Source organism: Bubalus bubalis, chromosome 11 (assembly GCF_019923935.1).
Source record: "Bubalus bubalis isolate 160015118507 breed Murrah chromosome 11, NDDB_SH_1, whole genome shotgun sequence".
Taxonomy (NCBI): Eukaryota; Metazoa; Chordata; class Mammalia; order Artiodactyla; family Bovidae; genus Bubalus; species Bubalus bubalis.
The window spans coordinates 43,237,291-43,259,258 of NC_059167.1; the positions used below are offsets into that span (position 1 = coordinate 43,237,291).

General features: G+C 40.4%; 1 protein-coding gene across 4 annotated transcripts in view; it reads right to left on the reverse strand.

The window, feature by feature from the left end:
* Positions 1-6,436, reverse strand: part of ATP8B4 (ATPase phospholipid transporting 8B4 (putative)) — a 337,268-nt gene extending 330,832 nt beyond the window's left edge. Inside the window, exon 1 of one of the 4 annotated variants that reach the window (XM_044925001.2) lies at positions 6,241-6,436. The gene's annotated coding sequence lies outside the window, so the exon portion shown is untranslated. Of the gene's footprint in view, positions 1-5,949 lie in introns of all 4 variants that reach the window. The other 3 variants (XM_044925002.2, XM_044924995.2, XM_044924996.2) reach the window with 3 other exon arrangements.
* Positions 6,437-21,968: the final 15,532 nt, after the last annotated feature.

Genomic DNA, 21,968 nt, shown 5'->3' on the forward strand with positions numbered 1-21,968 from the left:
GGGAGTAGCATAAAATATTTAAATAGATGAAAGGGAAGAACCTACAACCAAAATGTTCTACCCATTAAAGGTTTTCCTTCAGATTTTATGGAGAAATCAAAAGTTTTACAAACAAAAGCTAAGAGTTCACCACCACTAATTCACCTTAACAAGAAACATTTAAGGGAATTCTCTAAGGAGGGAGGAGGAGGGGAAAGAGAAAGAAAGAGCTTCCTGGTAAGGGGAAATATTTAGTAAAGATAGTAAATCAACCTTATGCAAAATTAGTAAAAAGGTCAAAAGACAAGAATAGTAAAACCACCTATATTTGCAGTAAGTAGTTAAGTGAAGTAGCTCAGTCATGTCCGACTTTTTGCGACCTTGTGGACTGTAGCCTACCAGGCTCTTCCCTCCATGGGATTCTCCAGGCAAGAATACTGGAGTGGGTTGCCATTTCCTTCTCCAGGGGATCTTCCCAGCTCAGGGATCAAACCCGGGTCTCCCGCATTGCAGGCAGACACTTTAACCTCGGAGCCACCAGGGATTCCCGTAAGTAGTTAAGGGACACACAAAACAAAAAGATGTAAAATATGATGTCAAAACAGTAATTGCGGGGGAGGGACGTAACAATGTAGAGTTGTTAAAGTGCATTAGAGATTCTGAGATTAGTAACTTAAAATAACACAGATAGCTATATAAACCTTACGGTAACCACAAATCAAAAACCTATAATAAAGACACACAGAAAAGAGAAAAGAATCCAAAATAACAGTAAAGATAGTCATCAAATCACAGGGAAGAAAGCAAAAGAAGAACAAATAATCAAAAATTAACTACAAAAGCAATCCCAAAACAATTAACAAAATGGCAGTAAGTACATATGTATCAGTAACTATATTAATTGTAAATGGACTAAATGCTCCAGTGAAAAAAACAGAGTGGCAAAATGGACATAAATACAAGAGTTACATACATGCTGCCTGAAAAAGACTCACTTCCCATCTAAAGACACACACAGATTGAAAGTGAGGGAATTGGAATAAGGTATTCTATGCAAATGGAAATCAAAAGAAAGTCAGAGTAGCAATACTTTTATCAGACAAAATAAACTTTAAAACAAAAACTGTAAAAAGAAACAATAAGGGACATTACATTCATAATGATCAAGGGATCAATCCAAGAAGATGCTGTGACAACTGTAAATATACATGTACCCAATAAAAATATTTTTACCCAAAGCAAATATCAACATACCTAAAGGGAGAAACTGACAGCAACACAGTAAGAGTTGGGGACTTTAACATCACACTTACCTCAATGAACAGACCAACAAGACATAAAATCAATAAAGTAATATTGGCCTTAAATAACACATTAAACCATTGACTTAATATATATATTGGTCAAAATCCATATATATATTTATATATAAAACTCCATTCAAAAAACAGCAGAATACACATTATTTTCAAGTGCACATGAACATCCTACTGGACAGAACGTTCTAATCGACATCTAACCCAACATTCTAATAGGCCACATAATAAGCCACAAAAATATTCTCAATAAATTTAAGAAAAGTGAAATCATATCAAGCATCTTTTCCATCCACAATGCTATGAGACAAGAAATCAACTACAACAAAAATCTGCAAGAACACACACACACACACACACACACACACACACACACACACAGGCTAAACAACCAACCAATGGTCACTGAAGAACTCAAAAAAGAAATTTAAAAATATCTGGACACAAATGAAAGAACAATAATCCAAAATCTATGGGATGCGGCAAAAGCAGTTTCAAGAGAGTAGTTTACAGCAATACAAGCCTACCTCAGGAAACAAGAAAAATCGCAAGCAACCTAACCTCACACCTAAAGGAACTGGAAAAAGAAAAACAAAACCAAAAGTTAGTAGAAGGTAAGAAATCATAATGATCACGACAAAAATAAATGAAATAAAGACTAAAAACAATAGTAACTAAGATCAATGAAAAGAACTGGTCTTTGAAAAGATAAATAAACTTGATAAACGTTTAGTCAGACTCATCAAGAAAAAGAGCCCACATCAGTAAAATCAGAAACAAAAAAATTACACCATAGATCATTGAAAATTATTGCAAACAATTATACACTAATAAAACAGACAGCCTAGAAGAAACGGACAAATTCTTAGAAATGTACAATCAAGAAGAAATAGAAAATATAAACAGACCAATTATCAGTAATGAAATTGAATCAATGATTTTTAAAACTCCCAGAAAACAAAAGTCCAGAACTAGATGGCCTCCCAGGTGAATTTTACCAAACATTTAGAGAAGAGTTAATGCCTATTATTCTCAAACTATCACACAAAATTGCAGAAAAAGGAATGCTTCCAAACACATTTTACAAGGCCAGCATCACACTGATAGCAAAACCAGACAAAGATACTACAAAAAAAAAAAAAAAAAAATTGAAAGAAAGAAAGAAAATTATAGGCCAATATCCTTGATGAATACAGATGCAAAAATGTGCAACAAAATATTAGCAAAATGAAACCACCAATACATTAAGAAGATCATACACCAGATCAAGTGGAATTTATTCCAGGGATGCAAAGATTTTTCAGTATCTACAAATCAATGTAATAAAACCAAATTAACTAACTGAAAAATAAAAATCACATGATCATATCAGTAGATACAGAAAATCTTTTGATAAGTTTCAACATCTATTTATGATTTTAAAAAAAACCTCTCAACATGGTGGGTATACAGTGAACTTACCTCAACATAATAAAGTCCATATATGATAAGCCCACAGGTAAAATCATACTCAACAGTGAAATGCTAAAAGCATTTCCTCTAAGATAATGAAGAAGACAAGAATACCCACTCTCACCACTTTTATTCAACATACTATTGAAGTCCCAGCCACAGCAACTAGACAAATAAAGAAATCAAAGGAATCCAAACAGGAAAGGAAGAAGTAAAACTGTCACTGTTTAAAGATGACATGATACTATACATAGAAAATCCTAAAGACACCACCAGAAACTACTATAGTTCATCAATGAATCTGGTAAAATAGCAGGATACAAAATTTATATCTGGAAATCTGTGCATTTCTATATACTAACAACAAACTACCATAAAGAGAAATTAAGATAACAATTTCATTTACCATCACATGAAGAAGAATAAAAGACTTTAGGAGGAGGTAAAAGACCTGTGCCCAGAAAACTATAAGATACTGATGAAAGAAACTGAAAACAACACAAACAGATGGAAAGATACATTGTGTTCACGGACTGGAAGAATGAATATTGTTATAATGATCATATTACGCAAGGCACTCTGCAGAGTCAATCAAATCCCTATCAAATTACCAATGGCATTTTTCACAAAACTCGAATAAATTCTAAAATTTCTATGGAAACACAAAAGACCCCAAATAGCGCGAACAATTTTGAGAAAGAAGAATGAAGAAATCACACACCTGACTTCAGACTACACTACAAAACACTATGGGACAAGCACAAAAACACTGACATTGACATACAGATAAATGGAACAGGATAGAAAGCCCAGAAATAAACCACACACTTAGGAGTTTATGTCATAGATCAACTAATCTAAGGCAAAGGAGGCAAGAATAGACAATGGAGAAAAGACAGTCTCTTCAATAAGTGGTGTTAGACAACATGGACAGCTATGTAAAAGAATGGAATTAGAACATTCTCTAACACCATATACAAAAATTAACTCAAAATGGATTAAAGACCTAAACGTAAGACCTGAAACCACTGAACTCCTAGAGGAAAACAGGGGCAAAACACTCTGACATAAATTGTAGCAATATGTTTTGGATCTGTCTCCTAAAGCAAAGGAAATTAAAGAAAATAAACATGAGACATAATTAAATTTAAAAACCTTTGCACAGCAAAGGAAACCACTGACAAAACTAAAGACAACCTACTGAAAGTGAGAAAATATTTGCAAACAATATGGCCAATAAGGGGTTAATATCCAAAATAAACACCTCATACAACTGAATATAAAAAAATTTTTTTAAATGGAGGGATGAGGAGGAGGCTCAAGAGGGAGGGGATATGAATATAATTACGACTGATTCACATTGTTTTATGACAGAAACCAACACAACATTGTAAAGCAATTCTCCACCAATTTGAAAAAAAAAAAAAAAATGTTTTTAATGAGCAGAGGACCTGAATAGACATTTCTCTAAAAACAACATACAGATGGCTAACAGGCACCTGAAAAGATACCCAACATCATTAATCAGAGAAAAGCAAATTAAATCCTCAATGAGATATCACCTCACACTAGTCAGAATGGCCATCATCAACAAGAACACAATTATCAAGTGTTAGTAAGGGTGTGGAGAAAGGGAACCTTCATACACATTGGTGCAACCACTGTGGAAAATAGTATGATAATTCCTCAAAACACGAAAAATAGAGCTATCACATACCCAGCAAGTTCACTGCTGGCAATATATCTGAAAAAAATTAAAACACTAATTTGAAAAGATATATAAACCCCAATAGTCAAAGCATCATAATTTACAATAGCCAAGATACAGAAGCAATCTACATGTCCATCAACAAAAAAGTGGATAAAGAAGATGTGAGATTATGTGTCAATTGATAAATATAAATATACACACAAACATACAGTGGAATAGTACTCAGTCACAAAAAAGAATGGAATTTTACCCTTTGCAGCAACACAGATGGATTTAAAGGATATGACACTAAATGAAATAAATCAGAGAAAGACAAACACTATGATATCACATAGGAGTAGAATCTAAAAAATACAACAAACTAATGAATCTAACAAAAATAAGCAGACTCAACAGATACAGAGAACAAATTCATGGTTAACAGTGGGGAGAGGAATGGGGGAGGAGCAAGATAGGGGTAGGCAATTAACAGGAACAAACTACTATGTGTTAATATTAAAGAAATGATATAAGTATATATTGTACAATAGCCTTTCCTGGTGGCTCAGACAGTCAAGAGTCTGCCTGCAATGCAGGAAACTGGGGTTAGATCCCTGGGTCTGGAAGATCCCCTGGAGGAGGGCATGGCAACCCACTCCAGTATTCTTGCCTGGAAGATCCCCATGGACAGAGGAGCCTGGTGGGCTACAGTCCATGAGGTCAGAGAGTCAGACACAACTGAGAGACTAAGCGTGCGTGCACGCGCACACACACACACACACACACATATTATACAACACAAATATAACCAGTATTTCATAATAACTTTAAATGGAGTATAACCTACAAAAAATTTGAATCACAATGTTGTACACCTGAAACTAATATAGTAAACCAATTATATCTCAATTTTTAAAACTCTATGTCCAGGCAAACAGCCCACCATGCATAAGAGAACTCAAAGACATTTCAGACAGACAGGTTCTAAGATAAATTAATTCCCATGCTCCCTTTCTGGGAAAAATAAAATAAAAATAAATTTGTTAAGGCAATTCTAATGTGCTGGCAGCTTGGGAAATACAAATGTTCTACAAAAGGACTGATGCCTCTCATTCCATTATTAGACTGTCCTCAAAAGAGCGAAAAGCCACCAGCATCGTTTAGAACTCGACCACGGAAGGAACTGTGGGTCAAAAATCTCCACCCCAGTATCTGTGAGCCCCTGGACACTCCGGGTTCACACCTCCTCCCGGGCCCCACCTCTTTTGGTTTTCTTCCCCCTTTTTCTAAAAGCTGCCTCTACCCCAACCCTTGGGGTTCTGCCCTTCTCCAAAACCAACTGCAGCAAGAGCAGCCAATCCTCTGCCTCTTCCGGCTTGGCTATCCTTGCAGATAATCAGCACACAGGCCACTTCCCTTTTAAGGCATGGTAACTGATGGTTACCACAAAGGTAGGTGGGAGGAGAAAAAAGTAGGGGAGAGAAAAAGGTTCCAGACTCCCCAACGCCTTACCGTCACAACCTTGGTTCATGGTTTTGGCTTCCCACCAGAGAGAGGAGCCAGAGGGAAATTACAGTGGTGAAGAGCCGATGGCGTCAAGATGGCACCCGTGGAGGAAGATGGACTCCCTGCCTCACATGACTCTGCTGCTATACGGGAAACAACTTCCTCTCCCCTCTCCCCCCCCCCCCCAAAAAAACTCTAAAAACTGTCTAACAACTCCTACACATCAGGCAGAAGCAGGGAAGGCCCACACGAAAGCGGGTAGGAGGGCCTGGGTTGCAACTCTGCCATGAACCCTACCTCCGGTGCTGCAGAGCCCAGAGTTGGGAGGGAACTCAGACCTGGAGCTTCTCCCTGAGGAGTGAAGGGTTTGAACCCCATATCTGGCACCCCAACTTTTTAAGATTTGTGCCTTAGAGACCAGCCCCCAAAACACCTGGCTTTAAAAACCAAGCGAAGGTCCCGCCCAGGAATCCCACAAGGCAACGGGAGAAGCCAGAAGCAGCTCTTAAAGGCCCCGTGGGCTCGGGCTCACCGGGAGGTGCTCCGATCTGATGTGAATAAGACTCACCTGCTAATTTTAAAGCTTCTGCTTGACAGACAGACATCTAACTGAGCACACCTGAGCTTGCGGGCAGCATGCTGAGCTCTCCCTCTGCCTCACTCTAGCCAGTGAGTGTAATCTTGTTGTTGTTCTCCTTTTCCCACCAGGCACCATCTCTCTGCTTCATCCCAGCTGGTGGGCGTCAACGTCACACTACCCCCTCCGCTCCAGAGCCCCACTGCCCCTACAGGGGACCTCTTACTCACATTTGATGGCCCGGTTTTTGTGGCTGCCACAAGGGGATTCACTTGATCACCTGTTTCTGGAGGGCAGAGGGCTTTCAACCCCGGGTCTCATGGGACAGGAACCGTCAGAGAGACAGTTCTTGACAAGCTACTACCCCCAGGGCACTGCTCAGACAGCCAACTGACACACAACCCCGTCTTTCTGTGAAAGAGGCCTATTTGCTTGCCCAGGAGCTTTGGCCTAGGGGCAGGCTTCTGCTCTGGCACACTTCTAGAACCCCAAGACACTGTCTTTGCAATCTCACTCTGCCTTGCTCCAGATAGCTGGTATCTCCTAGAAGGGAGCTCGTGCCCTTGTCTAGCACACCAGTTTTTTGTGGCTGCCACCAAGGGACACCAGAGGGTGGCCAGTTGGCTTATACCTATGGGTCCCATAGGTCTGTAACCAACAAAAGAAGACTTCTTAAACAGCTGCCATCCCCATGGCTTGGAGAGGAAACAGCAACCCACTCCAGGATTCTTGCCTGGAGAATCCCATGGACAGAGGAGCCTAGCTCGCTACAGTCCATGGGGTCACAAAGAGTGGGACACAACTGAGCAACTAACACTTTCACACTTTGATGCCTCACGCGCTACAGTCCATGGGGTCACAAAGAGTGGGACACAACTGAGCAACTAACACTTTCACACTTTGATGCCTCACGCGCTACAGTCCATGGGGTCACAAAGAGTGGGACACAACTGAGCAACTAACACTTTCACACTTTGATGCCTCAGCCCAGTCAGGGCTATCACGCCAGCTCATCTCAGTAGCCAGCTAGCAAGTAGGAGGCAGAGAAAGAACAGGATGAAAAGTAGGGGAATCCTGCAGTTTGATACCTGGCGTAGAGTTTCCAGGCCTGTTCCCAAGCCTTCAGATATGTGGCTTTTGGCAGTAAGACTAATTCTACACTTGCCTGGCTATTGGAATGAGCCTGCAATTGGAAGATACTTAGTTCCTCTAGCCTAATAGGGTCACAAAAGACAATAAGTGATATTAAATAGTACTTTCTGCGAGATTTGCTAAATTAATCAGGGTATGGTAGTACCTCTATAATTTCTGGAAAGAGTTCCCAGCTCCTAATCTGAGTTAGAATGAATCCTGCTGTTTAGTTTACTTTTCAATTTTGTCCTTTTTTTAAAACTTGTTTTTAAAATCAGGCTCAAACCAAAAACTGAAAGAAGTTAAGATCATTCTTAGTAGAGAAATTTCAATTAACTTTAGGTTTAAAATACAGTCTACTGAATCTTAAAATTAGTTTTAATATTTGCTCTCTATAGCATCTTGCCTGACTTGAGAACATATAGATGAATTCAGGCTTCCATATTGGCTCAAGGGCAAAGAATTTCACCTGCCAATGCAGGAGATTTGATCAAATCCAGGTTTGATCCCTGGGTTGGGAAGCTCCCCTGGAGAAGGAAATGGCAACCCACTCCAGTATTCTTGCCTGGCAAATCCCATGGACAGAGGAGGCTGGCAGGCTACAGTCCATGGGACTGGAAAAGAGCCAGATGTGACTTAGCCACTAAACAACAACAACGACGACTAATAGATTGATTCAGGGTCACAGTCTGTCTGTCTCTGTCTGTCTGTCTGTCTCTCTCTCTCTCTCTCTCTGGTATAATATTAGATTACTGAAAGATGAAGAGGATTCAGCATGAGATTTTTTTTAAGTTAAATTGATATGATCTGAAGAGTAAATCCATTTAAAAGATTTCTGCACTGGGCATGCTCCACAGTTCCTTCCTGGCAGGTTTATCCCTTTCTAGACTTTAGAAACCTTATTCCTAGGACATTACTGCCATCTAGTGGAAATTGTATTAAATGCTCTCTCAAGGCAAATTTCTTTCCCTACTTTCTCTCCCACCACTCTAATCAGCCATGCATTTCTTTTTCTGTTCCTCTACCTGATAGCTGCCTCCAGTGCACCCAGAATAGAAAATGTTTGGTCAGTCACTAGGGCCATCTTTGAAATATAGGACTTAGTGCCAACCGAACAGTTCAATCGCTCAGTCATGTCCGACTCTTTGAGACCCCAGGGACCACAGTACGCCAGGCCTCCCAATCGATCATCAACTCCAGGAGTCTACTCAAACTCATGTCCATCGAGTTGGTGATGCTGTCTAACCATCTCATCCTCTGTCATCCCCTTCTCCTCCCACCTTCAATCTTTCCCAGTATCAGGGGCTTTTCAAATGAGTCAGTTCCTCGCAACAGGTGGCCAAAGTATTGGAGTTTCAGCTTCAGCATCAGTCCTTCCAATGAACAGTCAGGACTGATTTACTTTGGGATGGACTGGTTGGATCTCCTTGCAGTCCAAGGGACTCTCAAGAGTCTTCTCCACATCATAGTTCAAAAGCATCAATTCTTCAGCGCTCAGCTTTCTTTATAGTCCAACTCTCACATCCATACATGACTACCGGAAAAACCATAGCCTTGACTAGACGAACTTTTGTTGGCAAAGTAATGTCTCTGCTTTTTAATATACTTTCAAGGTTGGTCATAACTTTTCTTCCAAGGAGCAAACGTCTTTTAATTTCATGGCTGCAGTCACCATCTGCAGTGATTCTGGAGCCCCCCAAAATAATGCCTGTCACTGTTTCCACTGTTTCCCATCTATTTGCCATGAAGTGATGGGACTGGATGTCATGATCTTAGTTTTCTGAATGTTGAGCTTTAAGCCAACTTTTTCACTCTCCTCTTTCACTTTCATCAAGAGGCTCTTTAGTTCTTCACTTCCGGCCATAAGGGTGGTGTCATCTGCATATCTGAGGTTATTGATATCTCTCCTGGCAGTCTTGATTCCAGCTTGTGCTTCTTCCAGCCCAGCATTTCTCACGATGTACTCTGCATATAAGTTAAATAAGTAGGGTGACAGTATACAGCCTTGACGTACTCCTTTCCTAATTTGGAACCAGTCTGTTGTTCCATGTCCAGTTCTAACTGTTGCTTCCTGACCTGCATACGGATTTCTCAAGAGGCAGGTCAGGTGGACTGATATTCCCATCTCTTTCAGAATTTTCCACAGTTTATTGTGATCCACACAGTCAAAGTCTTTGGCGTAGTCAATAAAGTAGATGTTTTTTCTGGAACTTTCTTGCTTTTTTGATGATACAATGGATGTTGGCAATTTGATAGCTGGTTCTTCTGACATTTCTAAATCCAACCTGAACATCTGGAAGTTCATGGTTCACATACTGTTGAAGCCTGGCTTGGAGAATTTTGAGCATTACTTTGCTAGCGTGTGAGATGAGTGCAATTGTCTGGTAGTTTGAGCATTCTTTGGCATTGCCTTTCTTTGGGATTGGAATGAAAACTGACCTTTTCCAGTCCTGTGGCCACTGCTGAGTGTTCCAGATTTGCTGGCATATTGAGTGCAGCACTTTCACAGCATCATCTTTTAGGATTTGAAATAGCTCAACTGGAAATCCATCACCTCCACTAGCTTTGTGTGTAGTGATGCTTCCTAAGACCCACTTGACTTCACATTCCAGGATGTCTGGCTCTTGGTGAGTGATGACACCATCGTAATTATCTGAGTTGTGAAGATCTTTTTTGTATAGTTTCTGTGTATTCTTGCCACCTCTTCTTAATATATTCTGCTTCTGTTAGGTCCATACAGTTTCTATCCTTGATTGTGCCTATCTTTGCATGAAATGTTCCCTTGCTATTTCTAATTTTCTTGACGAGACCTCTAGTCTTTCCCATTCTATTGTTTTTCTCTATTTCTTTGCATTGATCACTGAGGAAGGCTTTCTTATCTCTCCTTGCTATTCTTTGGAACTCTGCATTCAGATGGGTATATCTTTCCTTTTCTCCTTTGCCTTTCACTTCTCTTCTTTTCTCAGCTATTTGTAAGTCCTCCTCAGACAACCACTTTGCCTTTTTGCATTTCTTTTTCTTGGGGATGGTCTTGATCCCTTCCTCCTATACAATGTCATAAACCTCTGTCCATAGTTCTTCAGGCACTCTGTCTATCAGATCTAATCCCTTGAATCTATTTGTCACTTCCACTGTATAATTGTAAGGGATTTGATTTAGGTCATACCTGAATGGTCTAGAGGTTTTCCCTACTTTCTTTAAGTCTGAATTTGGCAATAAGGAGTTCATGATCTGAGTCACAGTCAGCTCCCAGTCTTGTTTTTGCTGACTGTATACAGCTTCTCCATCTTTGGCTGCAAAGAATATAATCAACCTGATTTCGGTGTTGACCATCTGGTGATGTCCATGTGTAGAGTCTTCTCTTGTGTTGTTGGAAGAGGGTGTTTGCTATGGCCAGTCCATTCTCTTGGCAAAACTCTATTAGCCTTTGCCCTGCTTCATTCCGTATTCCAAGGCCAAATTTGCCTGTTACTCCAGGTATCTCTTGACTTCCTACTTTTGCACTCCAGTCCCCTATAATGAAAAGGACATCTTTTTGGGGTGTTAGTTCTAGAAGGTCGTGTAGGTCTTCATAGAACCATTCAACTTTAACTTCTTCAGCATTACTGGTCGGGGCATAGACTTGGATTACTGTGATATTGAATGGTTTGCCTTGGAAACGAACAGAGAACATTCTGTTGTTTTTGATGTTGCATCCAAATACTGCACTTAGGACTCTTTTGTTGACTATGATGGCTACTCCATTTCTTCTATGGGATTCTTGCCCACAATAGTAGATATAATGGTCACCTGACTTTAATTCACCCATTCCAGTCCATTTTAGTTCGCTGATTTCTAGAATGTCAACGTTCACTCTTGCCGTCTCCTGTTTGACCACTTCCAATTTGCCTTGATTCATGGACCTAACATTCCAGGTTCCTATGCAATATTGCTCTTTATAGCATGGACTTACAGCCAACAGGACAGCAATATTTCTATTCAGTCAAAAGTGATTTGGCAGAACCACGTGTAAGAGAAAATTACAATTTAAAAATATTTGTGTGAATAAAAAATAATTTTAAAGAGTGAAAAACAAAATGTATATGGTATGCTACCTTTTATAATAAAGAAGGAAAAATTTTTAAATATGTGCTTACAAGAATTCCTGAAGGTCCAATAGTTAGTGGCACTTTCACTACCATGGCCCAGGTTCAATCCCTGTTTGAACTTTGGGAACTAAAGGACTTTGGGAACTAAAGTGCTGCAAGCTGTAGGGCTCAGCCAAAAAAAATGCTTGCAATGTTGTATATCAATTGTATCTCAATCAACCTTGGGGAAATACATTTGCTTATTTTTAAAATGAAATGCAGAAAGAATAAACAAGAAACTAATGGGACTGGTTACCTAAAGAGAAAAGAAAGAAATGAGTAGAAAAGATACAGAAAACAATGGAAACACTCTGATTATATATTTGATTTTTGAACCCTGTAAACATTTATATTTTTTAAAGATAAAATTAAAGCAACAGGTTGCAGGGACCCTAAATTAAACAGAAACAGATCAACCTGAGCATGAGCACATAAGTAATATGACTACTTACAAGAAGAAAAAATTATTACAAATAATTTTCGAATGTAAAACTAACTTTCCATCTTTAGGGAGTATTCTAAGGATAATAAGAACTGTGAGAAAATCTTGAACCTGGTAAGTTTATTGTTGGCAGCAGTAGTAATTCTGAATCTAGTTTTGTGTGTATTTTAAAATGCCAAATAAATATATTGATATTGTTGGAAACAAGTTTTCCGGGAGAGATTTTTTTTTAAGTCATGGAATGGGGAAGAAGATGGAAACCGTATGGCACTGGATTAAGAAATTGGTGATATTGTTACAAATCCATGTTTTTTAAAAGTACTTATTTCCACCTATATGGGAATAGAATCTAAAAAAGAGTAGATATATGTATGAGTGAAGTGAGTGAAGTCTTTCAGTTGTGTCCAACTCTTTGTGACCCTGTGGACTGTAGCCCACCAGGCTCCTCGGTCCATGGGATTCTCCAGGCAAGAATACTGGAGTGGGTTGCCATTTGCTTCTCCAGGGGATCTTCCCGACCCAGGGATTGAACCCAGGTCTCCCGCATTGCAGGCAGATGCTTTAACCTCTGAGCCACAAGGGAAGCCCGATATAAGTATACTCCAATAAAAATATTTTTTTAACTTGCAGGCATCAAATATATATAATAAAAGAAATTTAAGTATGTATTTCCTAGGTTTGTCTGTTGAAAGAGCTTAGAAGCAATGAGTCGCCTGTAACAGGGAGTACAGCTTATATCCTGATCTCAGTGTCCAAATGCTAGGGTCCAACGGAAGGAAGCAGGGTCCCATGACGAAATAACTGACTCCAGGCTGAGTCAGGGTAATCCTGGAATATATTCTCATTTCAGAGCATAAGAATGTGCTGAAAGGCTGATCATTCTTGTTATTTAGTCACTAAGTTGTGTCCAACTCTTTTGTGACCACATATGGACTGTAGCCCACCAGGCTCCTCTGTCCATGGGATTCTCCAGGCAAGAATACTGGAGTGGATTTCCATTTACTTCTCCAGGGCATCTTCCTGACGCAGGTATGGAATCTGTGTCTTCCACACTGGCAGGCGGCTTCTTTACTACTGAGTCACCAGGGAAGCCCCTCAAAGGCTGAGGGGGAACATGCAAAAGGACATAGAAGCCAGCCAAGATAGACAGCAGAAAATAATTACACATTAAACTCTTTGAAAACCCATGAGTGTATACCCATCCTTAAAAAGAAAGGAAAAAAGAAACGAATGCCAATGAATGCATGCAGAAGGAATAATAAAAATGAAAGATCATTATTTTAGAACCACCATAGGAATAATAGATTCAGGCAAGAATGATTAAAGCATGCTAAAATCATTCAGTGAAACAGCGGGGCATAAAAAAATGCTTATACAGTCTGAAAGTATCACTCCACAGTGATATAGATTTGTTACAAAGGAAAATATACCTTTACAACACATCTGGCAGCCAGCACTTTGACGAAGTGATTGAACTTAATATGGGTAAAAATCAGCAGGCTCCTCTTGATAAGACACACTGAGAAGGATTCAACATCATCCCTGTGATATTCCTTCCCAAAATGCCTGGGCTGAATCTATTCTTAAGGAAACATCAGATAAATTCAATTGAAAAACATTCTACAAAACAACTGGCCAGGACTCCAAAAACATCAGTGTCATAAAAGACTAAAAGTGACTGGAGAACTGCTCTTGATTAAAGGAGACAAAAAGAGACAGATAATTAAATACAATGTGTAATCCTGGATTGGCTCTTAGATGATTAAAATACTATGAAAGACATTATTGAAATAACTAGGGACATTTAACTAAGTACTTATCTTAGGAAATAATATTAAATATAATATCAGATCATAGAATTGTATCAATTTTAAACTTCCCATGTGTTATAACTCTATTTTAGCCAGATTAGAGAATGCTCTTTTTAGGTGATTCATGATGAAGTCTTTAGGAATAAAATGTCACAATGTCTATAACTATCTCTCAAATGGTTTAGCATGGTCTTGTTCATTAATATGGGCTTCCCAGGTGGCTCAGCAGTAAAGAATCTGCCTGCAATGCCAAAGACATGGGTTCAGTCCCTGGGTCAGGAAGATCTCCTGGAGAAGGAAATGGCAACCTACTCCAGTGTTCTTGTCTGGGAAATCCCATGGACAGAAGAGCCTGGCAGGCTACAGTTCATGGTGCTGCAAAAGAGTCAGACACAACTGAGCAACCAAACAACAAATGTGCTCAGTTGTTCAGTCTTGTCTGATTCTTTGTGACCCCATGGACTATAGCCCACCAAGCTCTTCTGTCCATGGGATTTCCCAGGCAAGAATACTGGAGTAGGTTGCCATTTTCTACTCCAAAACAGTAAACTAACATCCATTAACAAATTAGTGTGTATCTCAAAAATATTAGAGGTCCTAAAAAATGATTCTATGCTTAGGAGAGAATGTCATGATTGGTTGCCATGGTGCCCAAAAGGCTCCTATATATTCTCTGGAGCATGTCATAAGCATGAAACATGTAGACACAAAAGAGCAAGCTACAAGCTAGAAGATAAAAAGGAAATCCCAGCGCCATTAGTTGAGTCAAAACTTTTCTTAGCTAACTGACCTCCTCCCTTGCAAAGAAATGAGGACAAGATCTGTTTTTTTTCTAGTTAATGACAACTAATAGTACTTTTTAAATATTTATTTATTTATTTGGATGCTCGGGGTCTTAGTAACAGCATACAGGATCTTCAGTCTTCATTGTGGCATGCAGGATCAATTGCAGCATTCAAACTTTTAGTTGTGGCATGTGGGATCTAGTTCCCTGACCAGGAATCAAACCCAGGCCCCCTGCATTGGGAGTGCAGAGTCTTAGCCACCAGGCCACCAGGGAAGTACCATGACTAACATTGTAATGAAACAAAAGGCAAGTGTGTAGGGGTATATGTGTATTTGCTTTAAACTTTCAAGAACTCTGATCGTGCCAGAGTCCACTCAGATGGGTAGGAAATAGCTGTAGAGAAGAGCTCTTTAGAGTAAAGCCACTGTGAAAAAAAAAAAAAGCATGGGCAGTGTGAGGAACACTAGTAGAAATGGAAACTACATGAAAGAGTCAAATGAAAATGCTGGATTAAAAAAAAAAACATAATACCAGGAATAAATAATTATTTAGATAAGCTTATCACAGCTGAGGGGGAAACTCAGTATATGGAGATAGGTCAAGAAATTCCCCCAACTGAAACACAAAGAATTAAAAAAAGAATGCATAAAAAACTGTTGAAAAGTGTCAGATGGCCCAGTATATGAGTAACTGGAGCCATAGTGGGAAAGAGTAAAAACTTAGGGCAGAAGAAACATTTGAAGAGATAATGATAAAAAAATTTCCAAAATTATGAATGACATCAAACCATAGATCAAAATTTCATAGCACCCCAAATAAGATAAATTAAATACCATACACACACACACACACACACACACACACACACCACTAGTCTGATTACTGAAAACTAAAGATAAAGAAAAAATCATGAAGATAGCCAGAAAAAAAAAATCGATTACATACAAAAAAAAAAAACACAAAGATACGAAATAAAGGAGTCATGCTCAATCCTATTTGTGTACCCACTGTACAGACTCTAGATATCATCAGCTACCTCAAAGGAGGAAAAAGTATAGTCATAGATTACTGGACAGTAGGAAAAAGGGAGGATGGAAGCATGCCTTGCAGCTTGGAAGGCATATCTGTGCAGTAGTTCACTTGCATGGTCTTTGGGGGCAGACAAACTTTAATTCCATCCTGAATGTCATTGACCAGTCATGTTCAGTTTTCCTGTCTATCAACCAGAGATAATGATGTATACTCTGGAGGGGCACTAAGAGAACTAAGTAGACGTAAAGCACTTAACAGAGGGTCTGGCATAAAGTCAGTGCTTCGAATTGCAAGCTGAATTATTAGCATAAGTTTTGCACCTATGTCTTAATGAAAAATTCCAAGCAAGTGCAGAGGCTTCAATAAGCTGTCTTGGACTCATCTCAGTAGTCTACTTCTATCTCCTCCCTACAATATTTTCAACATAGTCTGTGATCAGACCTAACAGCTTTATGTCCAAAAAGCTTTCAAGGAAAATCCAAACACTTCTACTTGCCATTCATGGTAATTTCTATGCTTTCAGTCATTCCTACTAAATGATGTAACTTAAATTCCTTATGGACTACTCTGTTGAATAGAAAGTACATTCTTTCATCTTTGAAGATTCTAAGCAAAATTTATGTATGTCCCCATGTTACTAGGGGTTTCCAGGTGGCTCAGTGGGTAAAGAATCTGCCTGCAATATAGGAGACCCAGATTCAATCCCTGGGTAGGGGAGATCCACTGGAGAAGGAAATGACAACCCACTACAATATTCTTGCCTGATAAATCCCATGGACAGAGGAGTCTGAAGGGCTACTGTCCATGGAGTGGCAAAGAGTCAGACATGACTTAATGACTAAACCATCACCACCAAGTTACTAACAGCAATTGCCTCTAAGAGAATCTGAGGGATTTGGGTTCAGGATGGGAGGAGCATTTACTTTGCACAATTTTCTACTCGGACTTTTACTATTCTTATTTTTTTAACCCTGCTCATGTGCTATTTTAAAATAAAAATAATCTTTAAAATTACCAGGAGATAAAAGAAATACAGCAGTTAGAAACTATGCAAACCAGAAGGCAACAGTGATATCTTGAAAGTACCAAAAAGATTAGAACTATTCATACCAGAATTCTTTACCCAGTGAAAATACCATTCAGAAATCAAGGTTAAATAAAGACTTTTTCAGAAAAACAAAAGCTGAAAGAATCTACTTCCAGAAGACCTATAGTTCAAGAAATGTTAAGGAGAAGTTCTTCAGACAGAAGGCCCATGATACCAAACTTGGATCTATACAAATAATCTTGCCATATAAGTATGGCAATTATAATTTACTAGTGAATAGAAGGTAGTTACCCATAACTGCTGTATATAGTAGTCAGAACTCAGTGGAGACATTACAATCTGAACAAATGGAAGAGAAACATAAGACAAGCCAATTAATATGTAAGGTTGCAGTCTCCCCTGGAGGCATGGGTTTGAATCCCACTGGAAATGGCAACCCACTCCAGTACTCTTGTCTGGAAAACTCCATGGATGGAGAAGCCTCATAGGCTACAGTCCATGGGGTCACAAAGAGTTGGACACGACTGAGCGACTTCACTTTCTTTCTTTTCTTTCTGACAAGACTATCTTTAGGGCTTCCCAGGTGGCACTAGTGGTAAAGAAATCGCCTGCCAATGCAGGGGACACAGAGATGCAGTTTCAATCTCTGGGTCAGGAAGATCCCCTGGAGAAGGGCATGACAACCCACTCCAGTATTCTTGCCTGGAGAATCCCACGGACAGAGGTACCTGGCGAGGCTACAGACCATGGGGTCGCAAAAAATTGGATACAACTGAAGTGACTTAGCACGCACACACGCACACCATGCCCATAGTCCCTTTACAGGAAAAACTGCCAAGTTTCCACAGCTGAGTACCTATACAGTGACGGTATTTTGAATTGGGAGACTCCATCCCCCTCCCTCTCCCCACCTCCATGCATCTCCATGAATAAACAGAGCTGACTGGACCAAGACCCTGCACTTTATTCAACTGCAGTTATCTATAGGCTGGACAGCAACCTATGGATATTTGCTTTAAGAATTCTATACAATTGTGTATACAAGTGATTTGTTTGGGCTACCAGATTTGTTATCTCAAGAATATGAGCTAGATATTTGGTATCTTGTAATAACCTATAATGGAAAAGAATCTAAAAAAAGAATAGATACATGTATAACTGAATCACTCTGCTGTATAGCTGTAACACTGTAAATCAACTATACTTCAATAAAAATATGAATATAAAAAAAGATGAGCTATAAAATTAGGGGTGTAATTGAGCAAGAAGAGAGCCCACACTGAAAGATTTGCAGGGAGAAGAAAATAACCATATGATATAAGGTAATAGAAGACACCATTTTAAGCAGAATCCATGCAGTGGGCTGCGGGGCAATAATTTGAAGATCTGAGAGTTTGTGGGAGGAGCACCATTCAACCCACAACACTTTATATACCAGTGCCTATAGGAGTCATAAAACTGGGGGTGTAGTCCCTACTCCACAACTGACTTGCCATAGCTGACCTTCAGTACGTTGGCTAACCTCCCTGGATCTCAATTCACTGACCTGAAATAAGAATAATAATATCTGCCCTACCAGTTTCACTGTGAAATAGTGTTCACCTAGTACACTTTAAATAAATGCTAAATGAATAAATTAGCAAGTGAATGACTGAATAACTGAATTCATGTGGAGGTATTCAGTATGCCATATCAAAACAGATTTGGAACTCGCCAGAAGGTAAGGGCTGAATATTTAGATTTGGGAGTCCTCATCATCAAGAGGAATAGATGAGGCTACCTAGAGAGAAGGAGACAGAGAGAAGAAAGAGTTCCAGAAAAACATCTATTTCTGTTTTATTGACTATGCCAAAGCCTTTGACTCCGTGGATCACAATAAACTGTGGAAAATTCTGAAAGAGATGGGAATATCAGACTACCTGACCTGCCTCTTGAAAAACCTATATGCAGATCAGGAAGCAACAGTTAGAACTGGACATGGAACAACAGACTGGTTCCAAATAGGAAAAGGAGTTCATCAAGGCTGTATATTGTCACCCTGCTTATTTAACTTATACGCAGAGTACATCATGAGAAACACTGGGCTGGAAGAAGCACAAGCTGGAATCAACATTGCCAGGAGAAATATCAATAACCTCAGATATGCAGATGACACCACCCTTATGGCAGAAAGTGAAAAGGAACTAAAGAGCCTCTTGATGAAAGTGAAAGAGGAGAGTGAAAAAGTTGGTTTAAAGCTCAACTTTCAGAGAACTAAGATCATGGCATCTGGTTCCATCATTTCATGGCAAATAGATGGGGAAACAGTGGAAACAGTGTCAGACTTTATTTTTGGGGGGCTCCAAAATCACTGCAGATGGTGACTGCAGCCATGAAATTAAAAGACGCTTACTCCTTGGAAGGAAAGTTATGACAAACCTAGATAGCATATTAAAAGCAGAGACATAACTTTGCCAACAAACGTCCTTCTAGTCAAGGCTATGGTTTTTCCTGTGGTCATGCATGGATGTGAGAGTTAGACTGTGAAGAAAGCTGAGCGCCAAAGAATTGATGCTTTTGAACTGTGGTGTTGGAGGACTCTTGAGAGTCCCTTGGACTGCAAGGAGATCCAACCAGTCCATCCTAAAGGACATCAGTCCTGGGTGTTCATTGGAAGGACTGATGCTGAAGCTGAAACTCCAGTACTTTGGCCACCTCATGCAAACAGTTGACTCACTGGAAAAGACCCTGATGCCGGGAGGGATTGGAGGCAGAAGGAGAAGGGGACAACAGAGAATGAGATGGCTGGATGGCATTACCAACTCAATGGACATGAGTTTGGGTAAACTCCGGGAGTTGGTGATGGACAGGGAGGCCTGGCGTGCTGCAATTCATGGGGTCACAAAGAGTCAGACACAACTGAGCGACGGAACTAAACTGAATCAGAAGGTTATGGGAACATTCCTTTCATGTGAAGTCTACATGAAAGTCCAATATGTGAAAAATACACACAGAGCTCCTCTGTCTGGAGCTAGATAAGGTCCAAGAGCCCTAGTCCATGCTCTGTAATGACTTCTCAGCAGCTCCTCAGAAGTCCTCAGGCTCCGCTGAACAGTTGGGAAACCACTGGGTTAAATCAGTGGTTCCTAATGTGTAGTCCCTGGACTGTCAGCTATAGCATTTTGGGTAACTTCTTAGAAATGTGAATTCTTTGGCTCCACCCAAGAATGAATCAGAAATTCTGGAGATGAGGCTTAGCAAGCTGTGTTTTAGCATGTTGTCCAGGTAATTTTGACACTCATAAAGTTTGAGAACCATGTAATAGGAAGGCAGACCATCTGCCTTTGAGGACTTCCCTGGTGGCTCAGTGGTAAAGAATCTGCCTGCCAATGCAGGAGACATGGGTTCAATCCCTGATCCAGGAAGATTCCACATGCCTCAGAGGAACTAAGCACATACACCACAGCGATTGAGCCTGTGCTCCAGAGCCCAGGAGCTGCAACAAGAGAAGCTACTGCAATGAGAATCCTGGGCACCACAACTACAGAGTAGCCCCTACTCGCCACAACTGGAGAAAATCCTGCTCAGCTACAAAGATCCAGCACAGATATAAATAAATAAATTTTTTAAATAAAATAATTAGGAAAATTTTTTTAAAAATAAATAAACCTTCTCCAATACTTTGGCTACCTGGTGCAAAGAGTTGACTCATTGGAAAAGACCCTCCCTGATGCTGTGAAAGATTGAGGGCAGAAGGAGAAGGGAAGATGACAGAAGATGAGATGGCTGGATGGCAACAATGAACATGAGTTTGAGCAAACTCCAGGAGACAGTGAAGGACAGGGAAACCTGGCCATAAAGTCAAAAAGAGTTGCACATGACTCAACAACCGAACAACAACAACGAAGAACATTTGAGGTTGGGACTGGGGACACTGGGGCTTCCTGAGTGGCACTAGTGGTAAAGAATCCACCTACTAATGCAGGCGACCTAGGTTTTGATCCCTGGGTCAGGAAAATCCTCTGGTGAAGAAAATGGCAACCCAGTTTAGTATTCTTGCCTAGAGAATCCCACGGACAGAGGTGCCTGGCAGGCTACAGTCTATGGGGTCACAAAGAGTCGGACATAGCTGAAGCAACTTAGCACACACACTAGGGACATGATGGGATTTGGGAACTGCCACTTGGAGTCTTTCTCTAAGACACCAGCAGGGACGGAAGGATGAGGGTAAAGCATCAGGAAAATCCTGACCAACGCTAGCAGGTGTCAACATGTGCTCCAGTTACCATGTCTATCTCCTGAATTCTTCTTGCAGTGACTCAGAATAGATCAGAAGAGAGTGAGGATTTGCAGTAACCTAGTGCTCAGAGAAGGCGATGGCACCCCACTCCAGTACTCTTGCCTGGAAAATCCCATGGATGGAGGAGCCTGGTAGGCTGCAGTCCATGGGGTCACTAAGAGTCAGAGACAACTAAGCAACTTCACTTTCACTTTTCACTTTCATGCATTGGAGAAGGAAATGGCAACCCACTCCAGTGTTCTTGCCTGGAGAATCCCAGGGACGGGGGAGCCTGGTGGGCTGCCGTCTATGGGGTCGCACAGAGTCGGACATGACTGAAGTGACTTAACAGCAGTAGCAGCAGTGCTCTGTGGGGCTTCCCTGATAGTTCAGCTGGTAAAGAATCTGCCTGCAATGCAGGAGACCCCAGTTCAATTCCTGGGTCAGGAAGATCCCCTGGAAAAGGGATAGGCTACCCACTCCAGTATTCTTGGGCTTCCCTGGTGGCTCAGATGGTAAAGAATCCGCCTGCAGTGCAGGAAACCTGGGTTCAGTCCTGGATTGGGAAGATTCCCTGGAGGAAGACATGGCAACCCACTCTAGTATTCTTGCCTGGAGAATCCCCATGGACAGAGAAGCCTGGTAGGCTACAGTCTATGGGGTCACAAAGAGTCAGACACAACTGAGTGACTAAATACAGCAGAGTGCCCTGTGAAGAAAGTTTAAGAAAAAGAGGAGTCTAAGAGTCTGCATTGAAGTGACTGGTCAGGAAGGAACCAGACTCTTGATGAAGGTAACAGGCTCAGTGGACA